General features: G+C 39.5%; 1 long non-coding RNA gene across 1 annotated transcript in view; it reads left to right on the top strand.

Annotated features, from left to right (window-relative positions):
* The first annotated feature begins 265 nt into the window (after positions 1-265).
* Positions 266-17,633, top strand: part of LOC114307136 (uncharacterized) — a 31,529-nt gene continuing 14,161 nt past the window's right edge. Inside the window, exon 1 of the long non-coding RNA XR_003644971.2 lies at positions 266-590. This is a non-coding gene — a long non-coding RNA (uncharacterized LOC114307136). The remainder of the gene's footprint in view (positions 591-17,633) is intronic.

Raw genomic sequence — 17,633 nt, 5'->3', positions numbered from 1 at the left:
CAAATAGTTAGTTTTGGCTACTAAAATCATTTAGTCACCGAATGTAAAAATAAAAAATTATTGTTTATCTTTGGCAACCAAAATTTGGTCGCCAAAAATTATTGTTTATCTTTGGTCACCAAAGAACTAAAATATTTGGAGGGAAATATTTCAAATTTTGGAGAAATTTATGAAATTAATTAACATTTGCCGAACAAAAAACTAATTTGGTCGCCAAATGTGTGAAAATTTTAGACAAAACAGATGGTTCTTTGTTTAGACAAAACAGATTGTTCTCTCTCACCAGATGCTCTTTTCACCACCAAACATCACCCACCTCTTTTCACCGCAGACCACCATCGCTCGCTCTCTCTCTCTCTCTCTAACCCAAACAAACCAAACAAAAATGGAGAAATCAGAAGGAGAAGAGTAAACGCGTAAGTAGACTAAGCGTATCGTGAGGAGGGTTCAACGATCACAACATGCAAAGAAGTTGGTGTCATTCGACGAATTAGAAGAAGAGCACGATCGAAAGAACGTTGGGATTGATTGGAGTGACAATGGTGGTGGACTCTATCAAATCTATTCAGTTCGGGCAGGCATTCTCTTAGGTCGTCACTCTCGGTCCCTTCTCTAATACCCCTTTGTCGATTTATACACATTCATTGATCTTTCTGTTTATTTGGGATTTCAATTTACACATAAACTAGTGTTTCCTCTGTTTCTAATATTGAAAATCTAATGTTTTCTATGTCACCCGCCAGATGTTTGCTTCAATGTTTCATAGAATTTTGAAATCTGGTAGTTCCATAGTTTTGGGTTCGGTCAATCATTTGTTGTTTCTTTGATTAACTCTAGTACTGTGTGTGCTGATATGGGTTCTAGAAAAGTGAAAATTAAGATCAATTCAACAATATACAGTTTTAGTCTTGGTGTGAAGTCTTCAAAGTTAGGTTTGCTTGGGTAAGTGACAAATTTCCAGAGAAGAATGCCTAAAACAAAGGGAAAAAAAGGAAAAAGAAAGAAAAGAAAAGCTAAATAAAATGTTGGGTTCATGATACAAACTAGAAAGCATTGTGATAGAAATATTAAGATTCCAGCTACTACTGCATGTTGTTGGTTATGCTGTTGTTAGTACTAGACTACTAGTGAGCATGGTTGGCCTTTTAGGGTTCTATAGTAAGATTGGTCTTCAAATTTGTCATAATTGATTATATTGATTCTAGTGAAAATAGCAATTTAGCTCAATTTGGCAGTAGCTATGAACAAACAACTGCATGGAAATTCATCAACTGGACTTGAATAATAATAAAAAAATTATTCAAAACCTATTTATTTTTTGCAAGTTTCTGCACATTGATTGCTTTCCTTGTTCACAACAATAATTCCTATACTGTTTTTGTTACATTTTTTTGCCTTGACCCGGTTTCTAGTCGAATTTGTGGTTTTTGTCTCGTGGGTTTGATTGGTTGGTTTCCTTTTGGTCCATTTTACTCTTCCATTCAGGTCAATGAATCAATGTGCATTAGTGTTCTGTACCTTAATTTTTTGTTTTGAGGAAAAATTTAGCACCAAACCCTTTGATTCCTTTGATTTGTTAGTTGAGGAACCGAACTGACCACAATGATATGGTTTGGTTTTGTCATTTAGTTTCATATGCAAATGAATGAATGATGTATATCTAAATTTGATGCTATGATTTGTATCTTTTTATTTTTTTATTTTTTTTTATTGAACAAAAACTTAGGGATGTATGGCCAATCTGTAGACGGCACTTGAACAACCTGCTGTAAATTCTGATTGAGTTTAAAGGAAAATCGTTGTTGTATATTACATTGTTTCCATGACTATTCTATTCTATTTATACAATGTATGGGATAAGGATAGATACAAATAATGATAAGAATGATAAGATGAGAAGAATGGAGTCATGGATGTATGTATATCTGATATGTGATGGATCAAAAAGATTTGAGTGTGGGATTTATGGTGATTGATATTAAGGATTCCTTTCCCATTACTATTAGATTCCCATTTGGCTTTACCACAAATTAGTTTGTAATATTCCACTTTATTAACCTCTCAATTATTATGAATGTACTTGTACTTGTTGTGGCTAATGTTATATAATTTTTACTTTTATGGCTTATCTACATAATTTTGACGAACACATTACTTTTATTATATAAAGCATTATATTACCTTCTAAGTATATTTAACATTCCATGATAATGAACGAATGTATCTATATTTGGTCGATACATTGGTACCAATACAATTTATAAATTGCACAAAGAGTAAAAACAATGAAGCTTAACGATTTGAAAAAATGCACGAAGAGTAAAAACAATGAAGCTTAAGGCTAGTGTGATAACGTTGTCCTGTGCTATGTTAATTAATCATGCTTATGTTTGTAATTATGTGCTTAATTTGAATTTGAGTGTTAATTGCATGATTATATGTGATTTTGGCTTTCTATCTGTTCACTGTAGGAAGATCTGTTAGAATCTATGCTTTGAACTGAAAATTCAAGGCCTTATCGGCCACAGGAACCGAAATTGCTTGCGCCATTGTGGTTAGCATAATTTTTAGAAACTACGGTGAAATTTAATTGAAAACTAATTTGGATCAAAATAATTAGATTCAGAATGGTTAATTAGAGTGCCATTACTTAAACTTAATCAATGTGATTAAGCAAGCCTATAAATAGGCCAATATACACTTAAGTCCCTCATCTTTGTGAACTCAAAACCTGAATTTGCTCTCTAAAGAGAGAGAGTGTGTCGATTCTAGAGAGAGAAAAGGGGAGAATTGTGCATTTTGACTCAAAGATTGTGGATTGGGAAGCTACACTCAAGAATTAACAAGAATTTGTGAAGATTGAAGCTCCTAGGTGAGTATTGAGCATAAATCCATAAGTTAAGTTTGTAATTTTGTGAATTCAAAGAGAATATGTAACCAAGAGCAAGAATTAAGTTATAATTGATGAATTTGAGGCCAATGAATGCATGCATGTAAGAAATTGCCATGAATTTGCATATTTCAGCATGAAATATATGACCTATGTTGTGTTTTGACTAAAGTCCATGTTTTTTATCATCTTTGATATCATCAAAGTTAAGAATGGAAATTATATTTCACATGCAAGCACAATTCATGAAGGTATAAGCTTTAGTTGCATGAAATTGAAGTGTTGGAAATGGGTTTGATATGAATCATGTATGCATGTAATTGATCCTTGCGAATTGAGCTTCATGATGTTGTAAATTTGGTATTCTCATCATGTTAGAGCATGTACAAGTGAGTTATGGATCATATTATGCAAGTTACACTAATTTGAACACAAGTTCGAGCTTCAAGAACCGTTCTGGAAATTCCAGAATTTGGCGTGTCCCCTCGAGCGGGGAAAGCACCGCTCGAGCATGAAATGTGAGTTCCTAGAACTTTTACAGTCTTTGATGTTTGCTCAAGCGGGGAGAGTCACGCTCGAGCATCAGTTATATATGTTTGACCCTCAGCTCGAGCATCCGAAGTCATGCTCGAGCGTGAAAATGAAGTAACTAGTATTTTTGCAGACCTAAAGGGTCCACTCGAGCTGCCAAAGCCACGCTTGAGCGGGGAGCCCTATTTCAGAACGTTCGTAAAGATGTTTTCTGTTTCATTTTCCGTTCTCTTCCATTTCTGAGCACTCTTAGGCATGAATTGAACATTGGTTAAGAAGATAATAAAAAAGCCTAAGAGGAATGCACAAGTTAAGAACGGATTGAATCGTTTGTGACCCATATGTGTTATGTAATGTGTAGGGTCGAGCTCGAGGGCAATCCAGCGGCAGAACACTATGAGTAATATCTTAGTAAAGATATTTTCAAGTATATTACTTTCCGAATGCTTCTTCAGTATAAGCTTCATGGATTTGTTGGTTTGAAATATGAATGAGTATTCTATATGCCTAATTTGTATAAGGCCGTTTGATATGTTTGATGTAACTAAATTGGGCCTAAGGCCGCTTGCCGTTGATATGTTTGATATAAATGAATGATTAGGCCAAAGGCCGTCGAATATGAATGATTGGGCCAAAGGTCGTCGGACATGAATGGTTGGCCCAAAGGCCGCCGGATATGAACGATTGGGCCAAAGGCCGTTAGACATGAATGCAAAGGTGGGCCAAAGGCCGTTTGAATATGTCATTTGATATGTCGGAATCCCGTGATGGGCTAAAGGTCGTTTGAATGGAAAGAGATCATGATCATGAATATGGAATGCGCATAGATATGAATATGGAAATAACGGGCTAAAGGCCGTTTGAATGGAAAGAGATCATGATCATGAATAAGGAATGCGCATAGATATGAATATGGAAACAACGGGCTAAAGGCCGTTTGAATGGAAAGAGATCATGATTATGAACATGGAATGCGCATAGATATGAATATAAAGAAAACGGGCCTGAGGCTGTATGATACGCCTGATATGTTTGAATTGGGCCCGAGGCCGTCTGATGTGTTCGAATTGGACCAAAGGTCATTTCGCATAGATGGACCCGAGGTCATATTGTGTTATATATGAATTGGACCTGAGGTCGTTTTGCATATGGACATGATGTGTTGGAGCTAAGGTCGTTTTGCTTTGTTGAGATTTGTAAATCTGGTGTGAATGAGAATAGTGGTTCAAATATGTACGTTATAAGTATGATTCATTTATGAACGAATCTCATTCATTAACCTCTTTATTTTGATATTATTCACTGGGCGTTAGCTCACTCTCATTTATATGTATGTAGGTGAGCAAAGGGACATTCAACCCCAGCCTTAGTGGAATTTAAGAGAGGAACCCAAGTTTGTGAAGTCAGCCCAGGTGCCTCACGCAAGAGGCTTCATTTATGATCTTTTGTATTTCTTTTGCCTTTCCTTTTGGTCATGATAGACCGTTTATGTGTATAAGTTTTTGGGTTAGCTGACTATGTGCTTGAATGATCCCAGGTATACAAGATGTTAACTGCTGATATGTGGTGTGAGTTATTATTAAGTACATGTGAAATGTTTTGATATGCCATGTAAGCATAGCTCATTGGACAAAATTTTTAAGTCTGCTTCCATTTGGCCCCTTAACTCTGATGGATTATATTCTAATCTGATTTGAGGTCGTAGGTAATCTCATGATTATAGGCCGGTTATGACCTTAATCTATAGGGGCGGGTTCGGGTCATGGCAAAGTGGTATCAGAGCGCGAGTTAATAACTCACACACTTGTCCAAATGAGCCATAAGGTGTCTAGAAAAGACTTAAGATGCATTCATTTGATAAGTACATGATGTAAGCATTGAGAACATGTGACTATATGAGATATTAATTGTTGCACTAATGTGTGCAACAAGTTTTGTTTGGTTATAATGCACGTACATGAACATACGAATTATGAAAAGTTGGTTATGTGCATTTGATTATGCAAATGGGTGTCTATGTGGAATATGAATATGGCCAAATGTGTAATTATCTAGTAAGTGTTCTACACGCGATATCTAATGAGTATGCGATCGTCTGTTTTGCATATGATTAATTGTGCCTTGACGATACGTAAAATGAGAATATAACGACGTGTCTATGTGCGAATGCACCTATGTGTATTTGTGTTTGTTTCTATATTGGGCATTCCTTATTTGGCATGGCTTAATAAGAGTTTGTTTAGATCATCGATAAAGTAAGGGCATACGAGTTGGCGGACTCTTCCATAGCCCAACTTGATAGACTAGAAAGGATAGTACAAGAAATGGCAAATATCTTAAGACAACAACATCAGTTGCTGCTATGGCAAGAACCTTTGCCACCACTAGTGCAAGAGCACCAAGTGAATAAGTTGAAAGTCACAAAATACGTTGAGGTGCTGGACCAAACACTGATGATTGAAGCTAACTTGAACCGATCTTCTGAATGGAAAAGCAAGAGACAAGGCTTTTTCTCAAAGAAGAGGTTATTTAAAAAGCAAAATACGGGATCATCGCGCACTTCAAACTCTATAAGGAATACAACATCGACATGTAATGAATGTGGTAAGAAACACCGAAGAGTTTGTCATCGAATTTCTGGGGCTTGTTATAGATGTGGTGGAATGGACCATATGGTAGGGAACTGTCCTCGAACTGAACAAAATGTGAATAAATCTTCTGCCTCAGCTAGATTCGTACCAGTGGTAGGAATTGCTAATCAGGATAGAGTAATTACACTCATCCCAGAAAGTGCTCAAAATACTGCGACTGTTATCCCAGGTATCTATATTGTTTATAAACGAATGCTTATGTGTTGATTGATTCTGAACTAGTGCATGTGTACATCTTTGCTTGGGATATTATTTGATTCAGATCAGCATATTCTTTCATATCTGTTGCATGTGTATCTCGATTGGTTAGATCGATAAGATCAAGACCGTATTCATTGAATGTGTATGCTCTATTTGGGAAATTTGTGAAATACGTATTGGGATATTGATTGACTCTGTACATGTACATATACATCTAAACCTATGCTCAGGGGGATTGTTATAGTACTGTCTTCAATGATTAAACCACAGGAATTATGACTCTGTGATTGTGTGACTGAGTTGAGCACACCAAATAACGAACTCTATAAGTTGCAAGATCATGTATTTTTGTTGGTAGAAAATTGACTGGACTATGTGATTATATTAAGCTGACTCGTAAACCTATGCTTTTGTGACTGATTTGGAACCTTTGTGTAACAAATCCTATATTATGCATAACTGAGGAACTTTGTTTAATGTGTTACTATGCACTATGTAGTTGCATAAAAGATTTATTTGGGAACTGCTGCATTGATTACGATACATGCCTCCTGATATGAACAACTGCATGCCTGTGCACTTACATGTGAACTTATGTGGACAATGTCATATTGTATATGACCTGAAACACTTTGATATGAACAATTGTGATGAATGACTCTGATATGACTTTGAGAACTAGTGAACTTAGGACAATTGTGGAACTATTGACTATGTACCTAAGCAAACGAAGTATGCCTCACAGAACCAAATATACCCCATTTGAGAAAACTTTTATCTGATTTGATCTGATAGAACTTTTGTTTGATTTGGCCTGATAGAACCCTCATCTGATATAATTGGATGAGACCTTTGTTTGATTTAATTCAACAAGACCTTTGCTTGAATTGATTTGATAAGACCCTCTATCTAATTTGATTTTGTTAAGTGGGATTAAGAATTGCTTATAAATAAACAGCCAGATTATTCTTGGCAGGAAAACTGATAGACCCAAAACTTGAATCCGTTTGGAATACTTGACTTATTTGAAAGACCTTATATGGGCTATCAACAGATTGATCTAACTATGAACACCATTGAGAACCAACCTTTAGCTATTGGGGACGTATGTGTTATAAATGAACTGAATTGTGCAAATCCAGTGATTGGGTGTCTTAAGGAACGATGCTTCTGTATTGCCATATTTTTATTTATTTGACGCCATGAGAATCGATGACGGCAGATTGATTTGACTATAAACAGTACTAAACATTTATCTTTGACTAATCAGAATATGTTTTGTATGGGAGACTAGTTGCTTCAGTGTTATCGGATTTGGGGAAATCAGGCTATGGTGACTGCTAACCGTGAACCACTTTGATTGTGAACACTATTGGAATTAGAAAACCTTGATTATCCGAAAGTGTGTGAATTCAGTACGCCTTGTAACTAACTGCTCAGTGCCATTATATTCTGTAATTGGGGCTCTGAGAATGTTTTAATTGTACTTAACATGTGATTAACTCCTTTGATATTATCTTTGACGTCATGGGGATTAATATATGAATTGCCTTATGATTTGACGACTATCAGATAATGTAGAAAGACTCAATGGAACAGGGAATTGAATATTAAATTGAATTGTAAAGTGTTAAATGAATTGAGAACACGTGTATTATGTTAGAAATTGCCCGCTTCAATATTATTGTACTTTACAGTTGACACTATGAGGTATATGAGTTATGTACATCGTGTGGTTGATTGCTTTGGTATTACTTTTGTTACTCGGGAATCAGTGTCTGAATCCACTTTATATTCCTGAAGACTTTTGATTAACCTTGGATAATTGTGATGAGTCACTAAACTAAATATTGAAGTGGATTGTGAATTGCGGAATTATTGAAGATGAGTTGAACTTTTGTGGCTACGAATTTCATTGTGGGGGCTACCTTGAGCACCCAAGGTATAAGTCCCGTTTGGGTTATTGTATATAGAATTACTAAGTCTGCTCGTTTCCTCCCTGTAAAAATTTTCGTATGATGCTTATAGACTAGCCACTGCTTACATCGATAAGATTGCTTGTTTGCATGGGGTCCCAGTATCTATTGTTTTAGACAGGAATCCTAAAATGTGTTTGAACTCTAACAAGCCTTCAAGAGGCAATGGGAACTGAATTGTGATTCAGCGCTGATTTCTATCCGAAGATCGATGCATAATTAGAAAGAACTTTTTGGGAGAAATGCTCCAAATGTATGCTTTAGATTTTCAGGGAAGTTGGAAAAAATAAAATAAAATCTATCCATCGTTGGCAAACTCTGCTTACAACAGTAGCTTACACTCTAGTGTCAGTATGGCACCATGCAAAGCCTTGTATGGAGGAAAAGTTAAGTCTCTGACTGATTGAGAACAGAGTGTTGCTTGATTTTGAGACTAAGCAAATAACTATCAAAAGGATTGGAACCGTTGAATAAAAGGTATTCCGAAGTGTTTTCGACTAAAGGTAAAATAAGTTTGGAGGACCAAACTTCCTAAAGAGGGGAAGACTGTGATAACGTTGTCCTATGCTATGTTAATTAATCATGCTTATGTCTGTAATTATGTGCTTAATTTGAATTTGGGTGTTAATTGCATGATTATATGTGATTTTGGCTTTTCATCTGTTCACCGTAGGAAGATCTGTTAGAATCTGTGCTTTGAACTGAAAATTGAAGGCCTTATCGACCACAGGAACCAAAATTGCTTACGCCATTGTGGTTAGCATAATTTTTAGAGACTACGGTGAAATTTAATTGAAAATTGATTCGGATAAAAATAATTAGATTCAAAATGGTTAATTAGAGTGCCATTACTTAAACTTAATCAATGTGATTAAGCAAGCCTATAAATAGGCCAATATACACTTAAGTCCCTCATCTTTGTGAACTCAAAACCTGAATTTTCTCTCTAGAGAAAGGGGGAGAATTGTTCATTTTGACTCAAAGATTGTGGAATGGGAAGCTACACTCAAGAATTAACAAGAATTTGTGAAGATTAAAGCTGCTAGGTGAGTATTTGAGCATAAATCCATAAGTTAAGTTTGTAATTTTGTGAATTCAAAGAAAATATGTAACCAAGAGAAAGAATTAAGTTGTAATTGATGAATTTGAGGCCAATGAATGCATGCATGTAAGAAATTGCCACGAATTTGCATATTTGAGCATGAAATACATGATCCATGTTGTGTTTTGACTAAAGTCCATGCTTTTGACCATCTTTGATATCATCAAAGTTAAGAATGGAAATTATATTTCACATGCAAGCACAATTCATGAAGGTATAAGCTTTAGTTGCATGAAATTGAAGTGTTGGAAATGGGTTTGATATGAATCACGTATGCATGTAATTGATCCATGGGAATTGAGCTTCATGATGTTGTAAATTTGGTATTCTCATCATATTAGAGCATGTACAAGTGAGTTGTGGATCATATTATGCAAGTTACACTAATTTGAACACAAGTTCGACCTTTAGAACTGTTCTGGAAATTTCAGAATTTGGCATGTCCGCTTGAGCGGGAAAAGCGCCGCTCGACCCTGAAATGTGAGTTCCCAGAACTTTTGTAGACTTTGATGTCCGCTCGAGCGGGGAGAGTCACGCTCGAGCTCCAGTCATATATGCTTGACCCTCAACTCGAGTGTCTGAAGTCACGCTCGAGCGTGAAATTGAAGTAACCAGTATTTTTGCAGACCTAAAGGGTCCACTCGAGCGGCCAAAGCCACGCTCGAGCGGGGAGCCCTGTTTCAGAAAGTTCGTAAAGATGTTTTGTGTTTCATTTTCCGTTCTCTTCCATTTCTGAGCACTCTTAGGCATGCATTGAACATTGGAAATGGATTAAGAAGATAATAAAAAGGCCTCAGAGGAATGCACAAGTTAAGAACAGATTGAATCGTTTGTGACCCATATGTGTTATGTAATGTGTAGGGTCGAGCTCGAAGGTAATCCACCGGAAGAACACTGTGAGTAATATCTTAGTAAAGATATTTTCAGGTATGTTACTTTCCGAAGGCTACTTCTGTATAAGCTACATGGATTTGTTGGTTTGAAATATGAATGAGTATTCTATATGCCTAATTTGTATAAGGCCGTTTGATATGTTTGATGTAACTAAATTGGGCCTAAGGCCATTTGTCGTTGATATGTTTGATATAAATGAATGATTGGGCCAAAGGCTATCGGATACGAAAGATTGGGCCAAAGGCCGTCGGACATGAATGGTAGGGCCAAAGGCCGTCGAATATGAACGATTGGGCCAAAGGCCGTTAGACATGAATGCAAAGGTGGGCCAAAGGCCGTTTGAATATGTCATTTGATATGTTGGAATACCATGGTGGGCCAAAGGCCGATTGAATGGAAAGAGATCATGATCATGAATATGGAATGCGCATAGGTATGAATATGGAAATCACGGGCTAAAGGCCGTTTGAATGGAAAGAGATCATGATCAAGAATATGGAATGAGCATAGATATGAATATGGAAATGATGGGCTAAAGGCCGTTTGAATGGAAAGAGATCATGATCATGAATATGGAATGCGCATAGGTATGAATATAAAGAGATCGAGCCCGAGGCCGTATAATACGCCTGATATGTTTAAATTGGGCCCGAGGCCGTCTGATGTGTTCAAATTGGACCAAAGGTCGTTTCGTATAGATGGACCCGAGGTTGTATTGTGTTATATAAGAATTAGACCTGAGTTCGTTTTGCATATGGACATGATGTGTTGGACCTAAGGTCGTTTTGCTTTGTTGAGATTTGTAAATCTGGTGTGAATGAGAATAGTGGTTCAAATATGCACGTTATAAGTATGATTCATTTATGAACAAATCTCATTCATTAACCTCTTTATTTTGATATTATTCACTGGGCGTTAGCTCACTGTCATTTATATGTATGTAGGTGAGCAAAGGGACATTTAACCCCAGCCTTAGTGGAATTTAAGAAAGGAACCTGAGTTTGTGAAATCAGCCCAGGTGCCTTACGCAAGAGGTTTCGTTTATGATCTTTTGTATTTCTTCTGCCTTTCCTATTGGTCATGATAGACCGTTTATGTGTATGAGCTTTTGGTTTAGCTGACTATGTGTTTGAATGATCCTGGGTATACAAGATGTTAACTATTGGTATGTGGTGTGAGTTATTATTAAGTACATGTGAAATGTTTTGATATGCCATGTGTAGACACCCCATTTTTGACCGTCCTCAAGACTTGGACGTCACCGTTTGAACACTCGGTGATCATCCGTGTTTGTGTTCGTTTGGAGTTCCCGGAGGTCTCGGCTACGCGCCCTGCCTCAAGATCTCCGAACTTGACCGTTTTGTGTCTGGTTTTGCACCAAACACTTGTGTTTTGCCTTGGAGGGGCAGGGAATGCCTTGTGAGGCATCCCCACAAACCACCGGCAGTGGCTAGAGGTCACCGGCTGGTTTGTGCTGCCATCGGCACTTTTTGTTGCCGGTCGGCACTATTTGTTGCCGGTCGGCACTCACTTTTGCCAAAATGGCATCTTTGGCCGGCCGACTACTGTGCATCTGCTTTTGCAGATATTTTGACACAGCTGTCTTGCATTTGACTCCCCTCCATACACGTGTATGGAGGGATCTCTCTCTTTAGAAGCTTGTCTTGTAAGCTTTACAAGACAAAAGGCTCTATAAGAGAGAGTCTTCTCTCTTGGCCTTAGGGGTTAGACACTTGAGACACTTTAGATATTTTTAGACAGCCATTTTAGGGTTTGAGTTCTAGGGTTAGGGTTTGATACACATTCTCTCTCTCTATCTCCCACTTGTGTGTGTTTAATTGTGTTTGTGTCTTACTATTGCACACAAACACATAGTGTTTCACCTTCACTTAGCTACTGAGGTTCTAAGAGGTTGTTTTTGAAGTTTTGGAGCGGTTTTCAACCTAAAAGGAGCTGTTGGAGCACCATTGTTGAAGGGGGCTTCAAGGGTAACAATTTTGCCTTTTTATTCCCCATTCTTGCATTGTATTTTTCCCTATCTTAGAGCTGTTTTTGTGCTTAGTGTATAATACAAAAAAGTTCTATTTTTTAGCCCTCTTGATTGTTTATTAAGAGTGTTTTGTGGTTTGGGTTTGTTTGACCCCTCCTAAGCCTTGTAAGGCTCCTTTTTGTGCTATTTTGAGCAAGTTTCGAGACTTTGGTGTTTGGGCCTCTTCACCACTGAAATCTTGAAGGATTTCAGTGGCGGAGATGGTGCCTTGAAGTCTCCAAAAGGGGAGGGCCACCCCCTCTCCTTGTTGTCCTTGAAAAGGACCCTTTTTGGCCTCTTGAGAGAGCATCATGTTAGAGTGTGTATTGATCATGTCTTGGCTGTTTTCCATGCTTATTATGCCATGATATAACCTTGTTGTATGTTGGTTTTGGTACACCATGCATGTTTAGCATACCTACCTTGTAATGCCACTTTATTGCCTTAATATGCCTTAGGTTGTTAGCCTTTGTTCTAGCATGTTTTAGGTCTAGTTTTGTGAAGCTTGTGTGCTTATTTTGCCATGCTAGAGGTCTGTCCATAGTTGTTTGGGTCAGCTATGGCATGCATTATATGCCCTCTTTGCATTTTGGCTTGTTGGCCTCAAGTGTGTGAGTATGTAGCATGCATTACTTGCTTTATTCTAATGATTTGGCATCATTTATAGCATAATTTTAGTCCCTTTGACATGCTTGTATGCTTGCTTTGGACACCTCTTTGAAGCTCTAGAAGCTTGACTTGCATGCTCCATGTTTTAGTCGTTGTGCATGCTTTTGATTTTGAGGCATTTAGGTGCCATCTAGGTGTCCCTTGGTTGTTGTTTAGGTCTGCACTAGACCTATTTTAAGTCCTCTTAGCCTTGTAAGGCTTGGTTGATTTAGTCTCGGTTTAAGCCTCTTGGCTTGTCTTGGGTTTTTGGCTTCGTTTGCATGCCTTGTTTGTCTTGTTTAATTGGCTTAATACTCTTTGTAACATGATTTTCAATGCTTACCTTGCATGCCATTAGTCCATGTTATGCCTCTTTCAAATGTGTTTGAGAGTTGTCCCATTTGTGCCTAAGTGTTGGCTCCTTTAACATGTGCATGTGTGTATGTGTTTAGTCCTTTATTTTGGTCACTTTGGCCATTGTTTTAGGCCTATTTAGAGTTGCCTAAATCATGTCTAAGTCCACCTTTTCATAAGTTGGCATTGGCTCATGTTTGCTTGTATGCTTGCATAAGTGTCTTGCCATGCCATGTTGCATCCTTAGCTTGCATGCCTAGGTTGCATTGCATCTTGCATGCATGCCTTATTCCTTGATTTGTTTGGGCCTTGGTTTGTTTGTTTGGTTTGCATTTCATTTGACATGAAAGTTGCACACTTGATTCTTTGGGCCGTCATGCATGGAAATGCGTGATTGGCGGTCCGAGAATCGAGACACATGCCCTTTTGAGTCACAAACATGATAGGGGACATGATAGGTGCATACATTGCTTGAATTGTATAGCCATGCAAGTTCTGTCCTCTACTGCTGTGAGTTGCAGGTTCTGCAGGCATTCTTTGCCGACCGGCAGTAAACATTGCCGACCGGCAGTAAATCACCAGCCGATGGATTCATTTTGTGCCGGTGACCACAATTCACTGCCGGTGGCAATTCTACTCAGCTGGTGGTGATTCCCAGTATCCAGAGAAGCATCCTTGAGATTTTGGTAGCCTCCAAAGGAACACAGCAAGGAAAACAGAGGCAGCCTATGCATGGCGGTGCACTTCCGAGCAGGACCGAGCATGCATTGCATCGAGCTCTCCTCCCGAGGCAATTTATCTGTTTTTCCTAGCTTAGTTAATCTGTTAATTAATTAGGCAATTTGTAATATTTAATTAGCTTGCGTAGTTAATTAATTTGTATTATTTATTTGGTCCCTCCGGGCGAGGGCAAATTTGTAATAAGTGTGGGTGAGTGTGTGCATGTCTTCCAATCCCCGCTTCTTTCTTCCCTTTTACTTACCTGCTTATGATGGTTAGTAATAGGACATGTTTAAATTAGCATACCTTATGCTATACATGCGTGCATCCATACATTCGTCTTGCATGGACCGGGCTCGGTACATCATGCTAACTGTATTGTACTACAATTCCAAATTGAATACGTGCATCAATTGATTGCATTTCACATGCCATGTTGAGGTTAGCCGAGCCTACTCTAGTGACATCCTGTATGTGTTGCATTAGTCAAATTAACATGAACTAGGATCACGCATGTTTGCTAACTAGTTTATTGTTTTGGCACGGAGTACGATGTAAGTATTTATGCCTTAGCATCTCGCATGCGTGTGAATGTTAACATGATAGTATGCTTACCATGTGGCTAGATGCTTATGTGATAAACTGTTTGAATGCCTGTGGGTGAAGGTTGGATTGTTTGAGTTGGAAAAACTCGTTGAAATCCGTATTTTAGCCTACTTGCGAGTAGCAAATTCCAAAGTACCTTTTTTAAGACAAACGGATACGCAATGCTTGTTTCCAAATTAGGGAATCTAGTCTATACTTGTATGTTGTGTGCATAACAAAGTAATTCTAGGCTAATAAATGGAATAAGAACACATAATGTTTTCAAAAACGGATATCACGGTTAGTAGAGGCCGATCTTCGGATCGGGCGAGAGGGGGTGCTCATAGCTGACCTTCCCCAATCGTACCCTAGCTCCCGAGCCGAGACAACTCCGGTGATGACGGACATGTGGCCTTCGGCACCGAGTCAGGGTTTCCTAAATCCCCCCATAAAAAAAATTTAGGTGGCGACTCTGTATCTGGCAAAGCAGTCCATGTTTGGCACTTCTTTTCAAAAATCTGTTTCTCAAAACGATTTGCCAGATTTGGACTCTTTGGTTCAAGATTAAGAACCGCAAACAAAATCGAGTCCGAACTGTAGCGCGGGGTCCCACGCGGACGTGTTACAGTTTCTGGCGACTCTGCTGGGGATATAGAGAGCTTGACTCGAACTCGTGATATCCTGTTTTGATTTCATTTATGTGTCTCTTGGCATTGCATGTGCATTGGTGCGCCTAGGAACACAGTGTTTGCCATCTGCCATTCCTGAACGGTTTGCCGGAGGCTTGTCTTGTCAAGGCATGACCATAAGGCTGACCGGTTATAGGCTCTGACAGTATGGGAACACAAACCCCGATTTTACCGGGGCACCCTTTTCGACCATTCGACCTAGTGCATATTCGGATCCATAGTGACCATTCCAAGATAGGACAGGTTGCTTACCCGATGTTAGGTTGTTTGAGAACCGCTGCGTGCATAGTGGAACCCTAGCTCCTGACAAAATAGGACAGGGAAACCCTACCCCAACATAGGGGTGTTTTGGCTCTCTTTACTTGCTATGTGCTTTTAGAGTGTTTCTCTACAGGGAAAGTACATATCAGTTTGCAAGTTTGAGTATCAGGCCCGGGGCCCGAGGGCACCAATATCAGTGTTGTTAAGAATCAGTTATCTGCGGGTATCAGGCTCAGTTTTTTTGGGGATAGTGATTTCTGGGAACAGTGATCAGTAGTAGAGTGCAGTTGTTCGGCTACGCCCGTGTTTGATTTGTTTGGGCTGAAATTCTGTTTGTTGTCTCTTTCAGTTCGGATAGCTAGTACAGAATAGCTAGTGCTCCCCCTTGCTGAGGCAGGACTTATGATGACGTAGAATTCGGAAGAGATCGTGATTATGACGGCTGCATTGGAGCAGGGGATCACTTTGCAAGGTGAGATCAATACTGATATACCACATCCACCCAGGTTGCCTGTTGCGCACCCGGTTTGGGCCCCCCAACTATACCAGGCTCGCGAGCCTACTACATTCGAACTAATGGGGATGATAGGTGATCTCTAGAGGTCTGTGGCGGATCTCGCCTACGGAATGTCAGCTTCACCTCCACCTGCACCATATGCCGGGAGTTTTGTACCCCAGAAGCCCCCGCTGTTGGGGCGAATTGTGATCGAACTTAGCCAACCGGAGATGGCCTCCAACTATGGTAATGACATATCAACATCAACCCAAACCCTCGATCAGGCTGAGGCCAGAAGAAAAGACAAAATGAAGGCAGATGCCGATCCCATTGAACAACTGCTGTGGGCAGTCGAGGCTTTGAAAGCCGCGGGGATAAACAAGCAACAGATATCTGCAGTTGTGGCAAAAACTGTGGAGGATGCTTTCCCCACTCCACTTGAGGGTAGTTCAAGCCAGTCAGAAAATCGGGATAGGCCCCGTCATGCCAGAACAGTTCCTCCTGTTCCCGCTCCTGCACCTGGGAAAGATCAAAAAGCTAAGGTGGCGCCTGCCGACCCTTTCGCTTGTGCGGCTAGTAAGAGCGCTTAGACTCCAAAGTACCTGCCCCGGGGGCGCAGGACCTTTCATGCTCTCTACATGCCTCTGTCTAAGCCACTTCAGATCCTTGCCGAGAGGGGACACCTTAAACCCTTGGAGCCTCGGCCTCTCCCGAAGAATCTCCCTGCTACGCATGATGCTGCCCAGTACTGCGCGTACCACCAGCAGACAGGCCATGCAACCGACAATTGCTTCCGCCTCCATCATGAGGTGCAAGATTTGATTGACAACGAGGTTATCCTCCCGCCCACCTCAGCCAAGTCCGTCACCACCCAGTTATTGGATTTTGAGGACACAGATACTGCAAGTATGTAATCAGAAAGTGAACCACCTGCGGGCAGCATCTGGTGTATTTTGAATGTGGCATCTGGCACGCGTTTTTGAGTGGCTGTGAACGCTAGCTTTGTAAATCCTGGCTTGGGTATCGAGTCAGTCTTTTGTTTTGAGTCTGTCTCTTTGTCTTGAGTCAGTCTTTTTTGCTTAAGGGTCTGTCTTGTTGTAGCGAGTCAGTCCCTTTTATATAGAATACCAGGTGATTCTGGGGTTGTTGCCTCGAACACCGTTTTGTCTTGTAATTACCTGTTTTTGTTTTTTGAGTCTGTTTCTGTCAAGGGGCCAGTTACACCAACAAATCTGAATGAAACAGCTGTGGTTATCTCATTTTCATGCTCGCTTTCAGTGTGAGTTATTTGTGCCAGAGGATTTGATTGGGCTGACAGTACATCTCGCCTGCTCTCCTACGTACCAAGTTCATTGCACTAACCTAAGTTTTTCAAAAACCTCTTTCGAGCACTGCGGTGATAAAAAAACTAAGAGGAAGGAATTCCTCGGGTTTTGCAAAATTTTGATCATTTTGAGAGAAATGAGAGGCATGCTAAGCCTTTAATGAATGAAATCATGCTTGTCAGCATGAGTACTGAGAAGGATCCTGGCTTGATCCGGATTGGTTCCGCACTATCTTCGGTGCGAGCGATTTGTCGCTTTCTTAAAAACTTTTAAAAACAAAT

Source organism: Camellia sinensis, chromosome 14 (genome assembly GCF_055761805.1).
Source record: "Camellia sinensis isolate YWXY chromosome 14, ASM5576180v1, whole genome shotgun sequence".
NCBI classification, from domain to species: domain Eukaryota; kingdom Viridiplantae; phylum Streptophyta; class Magnoliopsida; order Ericales; family Theaceae; genus Camellia; species Camellia sinensis.
Note: the sequence above shows the minus strand (reverse complement) of the source record. Positions and strands in the feature narration are given on the sequence as shown.